Below are 14,703 nucleotides of genomic sequence, written 5' to 3'. Positions count from 1 at the left end.
TTCCTGAGCATGCACATAGCCCAACACATGTATGTAGCCTTCTAGATTCCTAGGAATTTGTCAGAGCTTGTAAAAACCCCTATGGATCTTTTGTTTCCCTGCTTTTCCTTTTAAGTTTTATGGTTAGCCTATTGTGTCCCAACTATTATCTATTACACTTAGTACCAATGATGTTAAATAACTGCCACTTACTATTTCAACAAACACCCTCAGGGAAAAGGCTGTTCACAATGGGTGAGCTCTGAGTCAGGTCAAATAAAGACAAGTCTTGTGAGTGAGGTCTTCCAGAGAAATATCAGACAGGTCAAATGATGACAGTTATATGGGCATAGGGCTTTGAAGGAGCTCTAACCTCATTTTGCCTCCCTTAGTGGCTGCCAGGCTCTCAGTTTTCCACATGACTGTGGGTTGTCATTGTTAAAGGCTACTACACAGCTGGAGAGAAGGGGATGGGCATAGAGCAATGCCACTAAGTTTGCTGTTCTTACCATAACTTACCTGTTTTCCTTCAATAAACACTCTCTGATTCCTGCAAGCATTTGTTAATTCCCAGAGATCTAAAAAAGTTGACTGTGACCATTATTACCAGTGTTCACACTGCTTCTGTGGAAAAGAGTATTTTCTGTGGTCCTTACCACATCATTATTGCTGACATCATTCTAATTCAATTTTGAACATTTGGAGTTTGAGATATCGGTTGGTTATCTAGTTAGAGATATCCAATAGGAAACTGAATATATAAATTTGAAGGCTGGGTCAATCTGATATAGAGATTAAAATGTGGAAGGTATCAGAATAGTTTAAAATACTGGAGTGGGTGAGCTCACTCAGGAAGAATTTGTATGATATGAAGAACAGACATTTTAGGAAAGAACTGTGAAGAACAGCAATATTTTTTAAAATTTATTTTTAATTGGAGGAGAGTTGCTTTACAATGTTGTGTTGGTTTCTGCTGTATACAACGTGAATCAACTATCAGTATACATATGATAGTATGTAGAGCCTCCCTCCCATCCCCCCACCCCACCCCTCTAGTTCACCCCAGAGCACTGAGCTGAGCTCCCTGTGTTATACAGCAACTTCTCACTAGCTATCTATTTTACACATGGTAATGTATATGTCTCAAAGCTACTATCTCAATTCATCCCTACCCTCTCCCCAGCTGTGTCCACAAGTCTGAATAACAGCAATATTTAAGGGTAATTTTGAGACCCAGAAGATTGAGAAGGCACAATAAGAAAGATAAGAGAAACGAGAAAAACCTGAGTTTACAAATGCATTTGTCCTTGGCCATGTTCTTCATGGTTTGAAATCCAGTGTAGTTCCCAGCTTGTTTTTTGCCGAAATGACAGCATTATAAAAACAAGGAACAGATTGGTATTTTTTAAAGATAGACAGGGGAAAGGGGTCAGAGGGAGGTGGGTGTAGTTATAATGGGGCAAGATGAAGGATTCTTGTGGTGTTGGAACTGTTTATTGTCTTGACTCTGGTGGTGGATACACAAACTTGTACAGGTGATAAAATTGCATAGAACTTAAAATACACTCACATACAGACATATACACAAAAATGAATGTGAGTAAAACTGGGGCAATCTGAATAAGTTCAGTGGATATTAATACCCTGGTTGTGATATCACACTATTGTTTTTGCATGTTGCTATTGAGAAACTGGTGCTTCCCTGGTGGCTCAGATGGTAAAGAATCTGCCTGCAATTTGGGAGATTTGGGTTTGACTCCTGGGTTGGGAAGATCCCCTGGAGGAGGGCATGATAACCCACTCTGGTATTCCTGCCTGGAGAATCCTCATGGACAGAGGAGCCTGGCGGGCTACAGTCCATAGCGTCACAGAGTCAGACATGACTGAGTGACTTAGCACAGCACAGCATATTGAGAAACTTGGCAAAGTATACAAGATATGTCTTTGTATTATTATTTCAACTATATGTAAATCTAAAATTATATCAACACAATTTTTGGTTTTAAAAAAGTAGCCAGAGAGAAAATATAGATTCCCCCACAAAGGAAAGGCAGACTGTCAGCAGACTTCTCAATAGCAGCAATGAAAATCAGAAGATAGTGCAATGATATCAAAGGGTGGGCTAAAAATCTGTCCATTCTGAATTAATACCCAGGAAAAATTATCTTTGTGCATGATGGTGAAATAAAGGCATTTTCATATAAACAGAGAGTTTAGTAAAGGATGTACTTCAAGAAAAAAATGATATCAAAAAGAAGGTCTAAACCACAAAAAGAAACATTGAGAAAGAATTGGTGATGATGTGAGTAAATCCAAACAAACAAGGCAAAACAATAATGTATAACTTGTGGTATTTTAAAAAATATTACAGTGAAAATACTAAGCAGTAATTGCATGAGAGTAAGTACAGGTTTAGCAAGGTTGCTGGATACAAAATCAATATACAAAAGTCATAAATAAATAAATTCCACAAGTATGGGGTGGAACAGAAGCCCCAAATGGAATAAAACCAGAAACAAACTAACTTAACAGTATTTCAAATAAATAACACAACCACTTTAGGGATTGGGAGTGGAGAGAGAACTAACCCAAGAAACTTCTGAACACAATATTTTGACTAACCTAGACTTAAAATAGCTGTAAACAAATTGTGTACTCTAGGTAGTGGGTATATTTTTTGCAGGGGTATGGGTGAAAAATTCTGCAGCTGCTTTATGTGTGTTGTCTGCTTCCTTCACTATCCATCCTAAGTTCTTCTCACCCTCAGATATCACCTCTGCTAGTCCTGTTGGCTTACTTGGTGATGTCAGTGAAACCCTCATTACTGTGAAACCTGAGTCCCTGGCAACCATACACACCTCGGTTTGGGGTTGCTGCACTTGTCCATTCACAATTAAAATGGAGCAAGGCAAAGGACTACCAGGAGTTGTCCAAATGGATTACATAAGTTCCATTCATATCTCATCTTGTCCCTGTTTTGTAACAGCAGCCCACGGAGACTTGGCATAAACTCCACAATACATATTTTCTCACCCCTTAGTCTTCCCACTCCATAGGGTCTGCTGGATCATATGGTTTAAGCAGCAGAACTGCTTTCACTTCCTGGATCTGTTGAAAAAGAGTCCTTTCCTGTTCCATGACTTATTCAAAGGTGGTAGACTTCCCTGACTCCAGGTATATGACCTAGTGTTCCTAGGTATAGAATGATTTGCTCTAAAACCCAAATAGTTCTTCCTGGTACTGGGTTTTTCTTCTTTGTAGGAGGGATTACAAGGTGCCACAATTTGTCTTTTACTTTGGCAGGGATTTTCCTGCATGCTCCTAACCACTGGATCCTTTAAAAAAAAAAAAAAAACAACAACAAAACTTCGTTAAATCTCTACAGGTTTTATCTCCCACAATCTAGAGCACGTGTCTGTACCAGTACCAAGGCTTGTGGAGTAGTAGCCATTTCTTGCTCATCCTGCTCAATCAGCACAATGATGTCATTAATGTAATGGATAAATGTGATGTTTTGTGGCTGTTAAGAGAGGCCAGATCTCTTTGAACTGTTTTATGACATAGGGAGAAGAAGTAACATATCACTGGACAAAACAGTAAATAAAAATATTATTATATGTTCCATGTACTGTGAACTCTTTCTGATCCTCTTTCTTGTTTGGACTAGCAAAGAACATATTTGCTAAATCAATGGCCATACATCATGTAATACCTAAAAGCCAAATTAATCAGCTCTAGTAAAGATACCATGACCAGCACAGAAGCTGTGATTGGCTACTACTTGCTTAACTTACAGTCACCTCCACTCATCTTTCAAGTTCTATTCATTTCTGCAGGGTCTGTACTGGCGAATGTATGAAATGGGGAACACCATCCCTTCATCTCTGAGATCCTTAGGGTAGCACCAATCTCTGCCATGTCCCATCCTGGGGTAGGGGATGGAGTATTGATTTTTATTTATTATCTTGACTGTCACCTAAAATTTTAGAATCACCAACCTAGTCTTTCCACTATTGTAGCTCTTACCCCACAAGACACCCAGTGTGAAGGTTATTCCAGCTGCCAAGTATGCCAATCCCAGCAAAGACTCAGTGACCAGAGAAATGAGCATCTGGTAAGTCTAAAGACCTAGTGAACCCCTTGTAAGATGTCTTTTTGCAATGACTCTATTTATTACCCAGTCTCCCTATAACCCACTCTCTAATAAGGGAGTCATGATCACACTTTGGGTGTCTGGGTATCAATGTCCAGTAGTCCTCTAAATGTCTCCTCTTTCCCCAATGGACAGTCACCCAAATAAATGCCATTAGGTCCCTTTGGGGAAAAACCGGGGCTAGTATTATGGTCTATAATTTCCATGGTGATTTACGGTCCTTCTTTCTGGGGACCTGGCCACTTTTTCAGCCATTGGGTTCCAGGTCTTAAAAACTGAATCAGGTCCAGGAACTTGGCAAGGGATCATGGTTTTCTCAGGCTCCTGCTCATTCATTGCAGGTCTATATATGAATGAGCACTCAGCTTCCTGGTAATGCTGCTGCCCATCTTGCTAGAACTTTCCTCATGACCTTGCTGAATAGTGTGTTCCCTGAGCCCCTCCATGGAACATAATCTCCAGTGGGTCTTTTGGGCTCACATAAAATATATGCAACCCACTCCAGTACTCTTGCCTGGAAAATCCCATGGACAGAGGAGGCTGGTAGGCTACAGCCCATGGTGTCTCAGAGAGTCGGACACGACTGAGCGACTTCATTCCACTCACTTCACTCACTTCATACTTTATCACTGGAGAAGGAACTGGCAACCCACTCCAGTATTCTTGCCTGGAGAATTCCATGGACTGAGGAGCCTGGCAGGCCATGGTCCATGGGGTCGCAGAGAGTCGGGCATGACTGAAGTGACTGAACAAAATATATACATTCCAACGTGCCTATGGCTTTAGGTCTTTTAATCCCTTTCTCCAGTGTCTCCCATAGCAACTCGGGCATTTCAACCTCACTTAATGTGAGGCTCACATTCCCCAGGCTTCTAGGAGTCACCCTAGCAGTGTCTGTGTGTCATTCCCTACAGTCCTGGCTGGAGTATTGCCTCAATCCATTCAGGTGGCTGTAATAAAATACTACAGGCTGGGTAGCTTATAAACAATATAAATGTATCACTCACAGTTCTGGAGGCTGGGAAGTCCAAGATTTAGGGGCCAGCATAGTCATGTCCTGGTGAGGGCCCTCTTCCTGGCTGACACCCCTACTAATCCCCTTATCGCTTGGTCACGCTATCATGGTCTCATTCCAACATGCTTTCTCAATATTTTGCCATGCAGATAGGCTGAGAATTTTCCAAACTTTTAATTTCTGTTTTTCTTTTGATGAACAATTTTAAGCCATTTCTCTCTTCTCTCATTTTACTATGAGAAGTCAAGAGAAGACAAGCTGCTCCTTCAACACTTTGCTTAGAAATAGCTTCAACCAAATATCCAACTTTATCGTTCACAAATTCTATCTTCCACAAAACTCTAGGACATGAACATAAGTCGACAAAACTCTCTGCCACTTTATAAAAAGAATGGCCTTTCCCCCAGTTTCCAATGAGATGTTCCTCATTTCCATTGAGAGTTCATCAGAATGACCTTTAGTGTCCATGCTGTGACCATTCTGTTTAGGACCACTGAGGTATTCTGTCAGAAGACTGAAGCTCTCTCTATACTCTTACCTTCTTCTGAACTCTTACCCAAACCACCTTTAATGGCCTGTTCATGGCAATGTAGACTTTTTCTAGCATGCACCTCCAAATTCTTCCAGCCTCTACCCATTGGAGGTGGTTGTTTAGTCACTATGTTGTATCCGACTCTCTGTGACCCCATGAACTGTAGCCTGCCAGGCCCCTCTGTCCATGGGATTTCCCAGTCAAGCATACTGGGGTGGGTAGCCTTTCCCTTCTCCAAGGGATCTTCCCAACCCAGGGGTCGAACCCAGGTTTCCTGCATTGCAGGTGAATTCTTTACCAACTGAGCTACCAGGGAAGACCCCTCTATCCATTACTCAGTTCCAAACCTGCTTTCACATTTGTAGGTATTTGTTACAGCAGCATTCTACCCCAAGTACCAAAATCTGTGTTAATAAGGGCTCTTCATGGACTTCCCTGGTGGTCCAGTGGCTAACTCTGCACTGTCAACACAGGTGGCCCATGTTTGATCCCTGATCAGGAAACTAGATCCCACATGCTGCAACTACAGATCTTGCATGCAGTACCAGCTGCAACTAAGACCCAGCGCAGCCAAATAAATAAATATTTTAAAAAGTAAGAGCTCTCCAGAGAAATATAATCAATAGGATATATATAGACATTTGTAAGATGAGATTTATAGGAATTGGCTTACATGGTAATGGAGGCCAAGAAGTCCCATGATCAGCTGTCGTAAGCCGGAGACCGGGTAAGTTGGTGATATAATTTCTTCTGAGTCCAAAGGCCCAAGAACCAAGATCTCTGATGTCTGAGGCCAGGAAAAATGAACATTCTAGCTCAGGAAGAGAGAAAGGAAATTCACCTTTCTTCTGCCTTTTTGTTGTTTGGGCCCTCAACAGATTAGATGATACTTGTCCACGCTGGTGAGGGTGGATCTCTTTATCAGTCTACTGAATTAAATGCTCATCTGTTCCAAAAACACTCCCATGGGACACACAGAAATCATGTTTTATCAGCTCTCTGAGCATCCCTTAGCCCAGTCAAGTGGACACAGAAAATGAAGTATTATGACAATTAAATCTTGTATCCCAAGAAAGTGTGAAAGTGTCAGTTGTGTCCAACTCTTTAAGAGTACCACAAAATCTATAAACTCTCCCTTTTCCAGTCTTATGACATGGCCCCCTTGATTGAGCACCATCACAATCAAGTCCCATGAATACCCTTCTGACTCCTGCTGACACATTCTAGCTAATATGTGTGGCTCCCTTAGGCTTCTTGGAGAAGGAAATGGCAACCCACTCCAGTATTCTTGTCTGGAGAATCCCCTGGGCAGAGAAGCATGGCAGGCTACAGTCCATGGGGTCGCAAGAGTCGGACACGACTTAGCGACTAAATGAAACCTTGGGCTCTAGGGCCTGTCCTCCGCAGTGGGCTCATGTTGTTCTTACATGGGTTATGCTGATACTTGGGGCTGGCAGGAGAAGAGGTGGGGGCAGATCCTGAGGGGGTTCTCCTGCTGCCTTCAGAGACAGAAACCTTTGCTGTGTCTTCCCACATGGGGGATGGGGTTGGCTGGAGTGCTATTTTTTAATAAGAAGAAATGGGCCATTGAACAGGTTCTGAGGGTGCAGAGGGGGCTAGGGTAGGGGTGTCAGATAATTGACTGGATGCCCAGTTAAGTGAGAATTTCAGATACATGAATAAGGTTTGGGTATAAGTGTGTCCCAGGTGATATTTGAATTTTTGTTATATTTTTATTTGCTAAATCTGGCAATGTGAGCCTAGAGAGCTGCTATGATCTGAATATTTGTGTCCCCACCTAAATTCATATGTTGAAATCCTAATACCCAATGTGATGGTATTAGAAGGTGGGGCCTTTGGGGGTGATTAGGTGACGAGTTTGGAGCCTTCACGAATGGGCTTAGTGCTCTTATAAAACAGACCCCAAGGAGCTCGCTAGCCCCTTCCACATGTGAGGACACAGAGAGAACTCTGCAACCCGGGAAGAGGGCCCTCACCCGACGATGCTGGCACCCTAATCTCCGACTTCCAGCCTCCAGAGCTGTGAACACTAAATTTCTTTTGTTTCTAAGTCAGCCAATCTGTGGTATTTTGTTAGAGCGGCCCAAACAGACTCAAACAGACGTCAAAATGTTCAGGCTCACTCACCAGCCCATGTCCCAAGTTTTCCCAACCAAGGTTCTCACTTTAGCACAACAGACTTGCCTTCGTCAGATGTTCAGTCATCTTCGAAGCTCCTCGACTCTTTACAATCGTGAGTTTGTGGCCTTGAGACTTTTTTTCTGTTCTTCCACCGCGGAAGACAAGAGCTTTGGTGTAAGCTACCAAAGAGACGTTCTGGATTTCACAGTGTTTTTTAACAACCCTCACCTTTTTATTATCCTTCTGTAGGTATCAATGCAACTAAATGAGAGCTGGCAAATTTCATTGTCTTTGTATGATTCCCTCTTCTCCCAACCCATTTCCCAAAAGCCTGAATCATTGCACTGACAAGGCATTATTCCCTTTCATAGACTATTTCCCCAAGACACTACCTGCGAAAGTTTTAGCAAGAGCGCCACCATCTGGTGCTTGGGACAATCCATCCTTCACATACTACTGGGTGCGGGGTCTGCATTGACAGCCTGGTCGTGAGTGATCCCATCTCCCAAATTCCATTTTACTGCCTGATTTCTTGGATCACTCCTGGTAGCAGATATGTTAGTTTAGGTCCTCTGGTAAGGAGACACTGAACTGGAGAACGAAGTACGAGAGGTTTATTGGTGGGTAACATCTGAAAGGACGGGAAAGCAGGTTTGGGAAAGGAGAACCTCAGATTGTGAAAGTGAAGAGCTCATTAAAGAAAACCCTCAAAGGACCAGGCCTTAGTATGCCTCCCATGCTTAGGTACTAGCTAGGGGCTGCGTGGGACGAGCTTGTATCTGCTTAAATGCTTTAGCGATCTCAAAGGTGCTTCATCTAGAGGCTGACAGCTGACTATACTCCTTGCAGCTGGATGGCAAATTCTTCTTGAAAGAACAGCCAAGAGATACAGATGGTTCTTTTCAAAAATGGTGCTGGGACAATAGGCTACCCATATAGAAAAAAAAGAAAGAAATTGGACCCTTACTTCAATGAATACCCCAAGATCAGTACAAGTAGATTATATGTCTAAATTTGAAGGGCAAATTATGCTTTTGTGATGTAAATGATTGTGTTCACAACTTTGGGATAGTGAAGAATCTTAAACAGCACACAAAACTATTAACCATAAAAGAAAAAATTAACACTTTGACTACAATAAAATTAAACATTTCATTAAAAATTACCATTAAGAGAATTAAAAATTAATCCATACAATAGCAGAGATATTTGCATTATACATGTAGCAAATAAAGTTCTAGGACTTGGGACATATACCGAGCTGCTGGAATATGATAAGAAAATTTTAAAAATGGGTAAAAAGTAATAAACAGTTACTTCACAAAAGTAGAAAACCAAATGGCCAATAAATACATGAAAATGTCCTTAACTTCATCAGAGAAATGCAAAATAAAACCATTATGAGATACCATCACATCCACCAGAAATGGCTGATGTTGTTTTTTAATCCTTACAATACCAACCATTGGTAGGGATGTGGAACAATAGGAATTCTGACACACTGCTAGTGAAGATGTAATCTGATTTAACCATTTCAAAAGAGTTTGGCATTATCTAGTAGGTTTAAAGCTAATGTATTTTCTGTGGCCCAGCAATTCCACTTCTATGTATACACCCAACAGAAGTTTGTATATATGTTAATCAACAGACATATACAAGAAAGTTCTCAGCAGCACTGTTTTAACAGCCCTTACACTTGAATAACCGAAGATGTTGACCAGAAGTAGAGAAGATAAAAAATTGTGATATTTCCAAACAATGGAAAACTATTCAGCAGTGAAAATTAATGAGCTACAGCTACATGCAACAATATGAATGTAACTTACAAACATGATGTTGATGGAAACAAACCAAGAACAAATATTACATACTGTATGACTCCATATATACAAAGTAGAAAAATAGGAAAACCTAATCTACATTGTTTAAGAACTCATACATAGGCAGTAGAACTATAAAGAAAAGCAAGAACATGGTTAACAAAAGTCAGGATATCGGTTATTTCTTAGAAGTGGAAAAATGGGAGTGATCAGGAAGAGCACATGGGAGGGCTGCTTCTATTTTTTCCCAATTTTTTATTATGGAAAATTTTGCAGATACAGGAAAAGTTGAAAGAATAATACAATTAATACTCACCTACCCTCTAATTAGATATAGCAGTTGCTAACATTTTAGTGTTTTGCTTTATATCTCTCCATGTACACTTATATTTTAACAACTTTTTTGAAATGTAATTCTTATCTCATATAATTCACCCATTTTAAGTGTACAATTCAATGGTTTTTAGCATAATCAGAGATATATGCAACCATCAGCATATTCAATTTTAGAACATTTTCATCACCTCAGATGTACACTTCATACTTTAGCTATCAATTCCCCAACCCCCCTCCTCTCAGCAAGCAAGCATATACTTTCTGTTTCTGTAGATTTGCCTATCATGGGCCTTTCATGTAAATGGAATCATGTGATTTTTTTGTGATGGGCTTCTTTCATGTAGAAAGTTTTAAAAAAGTTTAAAAAATTTCATGTAGAAAGTTTCATTTAAAAGTTCATTCATGTTCTAGCACGTGTCACTACTTGTGTTAAGTCTGCTTGGTATGTCATAACAGAATACTACAACCTGGGAGGTTTAAACAACAAGTTTATTTTCTCACAGTTCTGGAGACTGGAAGTCCAAGATCAAGGTGCCATCAGGGTTGGTGTCTGGTGAGACTCCTCCTTGGGTTGCAGATGGCTACATTCTGACTGTGTTCTCATATGGCCTTTCTACTCTTTCCACTCTGACTTGCAAAGAGAGGTCGCTGGTGTCTCTTCCTCTTCTTACAAGGATGCCAGTGCTATGGGATGAAGACCCCCATCCTTAGCACCTCATTTAACCTTCAGCATCTCCTTAAAGGCTCTATGTCCAAATTCAGTCACATTGGGGGTTAGGGTTTCAACATATAAATTTGGGGGATGAATAATTCAATCTATAACAGCAATTCATTCCTGTGCTGTGCTTAGTTGCTCAATCGTGTCTGACTCTTTGCAATCCCAAGGACTGTAGCCCACCAGGCTCCTCTGTCCATGGGATTCTCCAGGCAAGAATATCGGAGTAGGTTGCCATTCTCTTCTCCAGGGGATCTTCCCAATCCAGGGATCGAACCCAGGTCTCCTGCATTGCAGGTGGATTCTTTACTGTCTGAGCCACCAGGGAAGCCAAATTCATTCCTATTTATGGCCAAATAATATTCCATTGTATAGATATGTCACATTTTGTTTATCCATTTACCAGTTGATAGGCATTTGGGTCATTTCTGCCTTTTACCTATTATGAATAATACTGCTATATTATAAACAGTTGTGTACAAATCTTGGGTATGTACCTAGGAGTTGAATTGCTGGGTCATGTGATAACTCTATGTTTAACAATTAGACGAACTGCCAGACTGCTTTCTGAAGTGGCTGCACCATTTTACATTCCCATCGGGAGTGTATGAGGGTTATAATTTTATCAAATCTTTGACAACACTTGTGTTATCTGACCTTTTATTATAGTCATCTTAGTGGGTGTGAATGGAATCTCATTGCCCTTTCAATTTGCATTTCTCTGATCAATCATGATGTCAGGCATCCTCTTTATGTGCTTACGGACTATTTACATTTTTTCTTTGCAGAAATGTTTATTCAAATCCTTTGCCCAATTTTCAACTGGGTTATTTCTCTTGGTAATAATGAGTTTTAAGTGTTTTTTTATAAATTCCTTGTTTTGTATTTCCTTGCATTTCCTGTTTTTGTCTTGTTTTGTATATCCTTAGAATTTGTGGAGCTTCTTGGATGTGTGCTGTGCTGTGCTAGGTCGCTTCACTCGTGTCCGACTCTTTGTGACCTTATGGACTGTAGCCCGCCAGGCTCCCCTGTCCATGGGATTCTCCAGGCAAGAATACTGGAGTGGGTGCCATGCCCTCCTCCAAGGGATCTTCCCTACCCAGGGATCAAACCTGCATCTCTTACATCTCTTGCATTGACAGGAAGGTTCTTTACCACTAGCACCATCTGGGAAGCCCCTCTTGGATGTGTAAACAAATATTTTTCAATAAATTTGTGAAGTTTTTAGCCATCATTTGTTCAAATAATTTTTCTGTTCCTTCCATCTCTTCTGCTTCTAGGAGCTTGGTATTCAGTGGAATGGAGGGCTATAGCTCCGAGTTTTCTAGACTCAATTCTCTCAGCACAGAACCACCACCTTACAAGCCAGAACGAAAGTAATGGGGCCCCAGTATTCTCAGTGGGGCCATGCCCAAGGTAGAGCCTGCATCCCACTAGTGGGTGGTGGGTAAAAGAATGAAGCCTGTGCTTCCTGGCCATGCTCACTGGATCTTAGCCTCAGCAACAGGTAGCTAAGGGCAAGATGAGAAAAGCTCACATCCTGCATCTGCTAAGAAGGCAACCTTCCAACTGCGAGCTAGGGAAAGCTGGAGCCCTGTGTTCTTGCTTGCACCAATCAGGAGAGGCATTTCCTTCTTGCAGAGCTAGGAAAGGGGGTGGAAGAGAATGGGTCTTGGTTCCAATACCACATACTCCCCACGTTCTAATCAAATTTTAGTAGACTCTTTCTTAAGCAGATGTTTCTTCATTTTCTGTATGTCCTTAGGATCATTTCCAGCGAGTTTTTTCATAATTTTCACCAGTTTCACTGGAGAGCTGGTCCACTGAGCTCTTCACATTGTCCTGCCAGAGTGGAACTTCCATATATATCCATGTATAGTTTTTGCTGAGCCATATCAAATAAGTTTCAGACATCAGGAAAAATCCCTAATTACTTCAGTATGCATCTCCACTAAATAAGGACATTTTCCTATATTACCGCAATACAATTACATTCTTGAATTCATGAACATAATTGTACATATCATCTAATAAATAGTCCATATTCAAATACCTCCAAAATTGTCTTTTATGGGCCTTTTTTGGGGTGGTGGAGGTGGGGAACCAACAACCAAAGTTTATGTATTGCATTTTGTTGCTTTGTCTATCTAGATTCATTTAACTTAAAACCTCCTGATGTTGCTTTTCATGTTATTTATATTTTGAAGAGTCCAGACTTTTGGAAGTCTACATGGGAGGATGGTTATTTCTTGAGTGTTGTCAATCTTTTATTTCTTGACCTGGTTAGTGGTTTTCCTATGGCATTAGCTTTTCACATTTTTTCATTATATAACATTCTGGAAAAGGTAAAACTATGGAAACAGTGAAAAGGTTAGTGGTCACTAAGGGTTAGTGTAGGGGGATGGATGAATAGATGAAGGACAGAGGACTTTTAAGGCAGTATGATACTACAGTGGTGGATACATGCCATTATACACTTGTCGAAATGCAAAGCATGTACAACACCAAGAGGGAACCCCAATGTAAAGGAAGGACTTTGGATAGTGGTGATGTGTCAGTGGAGGCTTATTGATTGTAACAAATATATCACTCTGGTATGGGATGTTGATAGTGGGGGAGGTTGTTGAGGGCAAGGAGTATATGGAAACTCTCTATACTCTGTTCATTTTTGCTGTCAACCTAAAAATGCTCTAAAAAGCAAAGTCTATTTTAAAATCTGTATGTATATTATGTTTCACAGCTTTTTGAAAGGAAGGAATGTCTGGGGAGAAGTGATTACAGTTATAGTGCTCTAAGTTTCTCACATGTTTTAGGAGGTATGTCAATATATTAACTTTAGACTTAATTAAGCATAGTGGGCCATCAAAGTCAAAATTCTATGCTTTCCCCTATTACACCATCTTTCTCTCTAGAACCAAGTAAGGAATTATTGACTTTCCAAGGTCTCTAGGTTCACTCTTGATAAGTAAACAGTCAGATTTAGTGCATGGGCTCATCTTTGCAAATGTCATAGCTGCTTCTTCCCATCTTATGAGGGTCTCCTCAGAATAAGCACTTGAAAGTTCATTCCAATCTCATTCTCTTCAGAGAGTTGGCTTCTCCCCTTGACCTCCAAGTTACAATAGCTGAGAGGTAACCATCTTCTCCCTCATGCCCTCCCCTGAGGTTAATCACTTCTTGCCCCTTGCCCTGGGGAGGAACAGTGACAGAAGTCTTGGTATACTGCTTGGAAAGGTCCTTGACTCCTGATCAAGGGGATTAGACTAAGAGGCCAAGCTAATGATTAAAGAGAGAGTTAGGGATAATGTTTCCTTGCTTCTATTCCTAGCAGTACTGTATTTGCACGGGGTTGGTTCAAATTAACACCTGACTTTCTATCTGTGAAACTAGGGAGACAAATCTGTTTGGCCTAACAAAATACTCGGGGGAAAAATGTTTTTGTTGATACCATAAGAGTGACTAACCAGAGAAGTCTGGGAATTTTTATAAATAAAATAACCTCGAATATGCTTGTAAACACCATACCATTGCACAGCATCATTCCTTTTTTTAGCTCGATTTTTTTTTTTTTTTTTGGAGAACAGATTGTGTCACTGAACAGATGCAGGATTTGCTGGGAAGGGAAGCAGTGGACATGCATTACAAGAGAAGGTACAGGCCTTGCCTTCAAGGTTCTTACAATCCTATTGGAGAGAAAGAATGTTCAGCTAGGAGAAGGAAGAGAAAACATCTCACTGGTTTGGAGATATGATCATATCTTTATATGCCAGAGGTGAGGCTGACCTTTGAAGATGGGGAGGGAGGGCTGTGTTGCTAATTAATTGTGGTAAATGAGGGCATTAGGTAGATTCCTTAAAAGTGAAGGCCAACGGATTTGCTTTCAAAAACACCTTTGGGGAATTCCCTGGTGGTCCACGGTGAGGACTCGCACTTTCATTGCTGGGCCCCCGTGTTGTATCCCTAATTGGGAAAATAAGATCCCGCACACCTTGCAGTGCAGCCAACAACAAC

General features: G+C 40.9%; 1 long non-coding RNA gene across 1 annotated transcript in view; it reads left to right on the top strand.

Annotated features, from left to right (window-relative positions):
- LOC145536205 (uncharacterized) overlaps positions 1–14,703 on the top strand; it is a 41,318-nt gene that overhangs the window by 22,771 nt on the left and 3,844 nt on the right. The window contains exons 3-4 of the long non-coding RNA XR_014075700.1: positions 3,999–4,093; positions 14,277–14,464. This is a non-coding gene — a long non-coding RNA (uncharacterized LOC145536205). The remainder of the gene's footprint in view (positions 1–3,998; positions 4,094–14,276; positions 14,465–14,703) is intronic.

The sequence above is a fragment of the Giraffa tippelskirchi genome, chromosome X (assembly GCF_054371585.1).
Source record: "Giraffa tippelskirchi isolate mGirTip1 chromosome X, T2T-mGirTip1v1.2.pri, whole genome shotgun sequence".
In the NCBI taxonomy this organism is placed as follows: Eukaryota; Metazoa; Chordata; class Mammalia; order Artiodactyla; family Giraffidae; genus Giraffa; species Giraffa tippelskirchi.
This window is presented reverse-complemented; position numbering and strand designations above follow the sequence as displayed.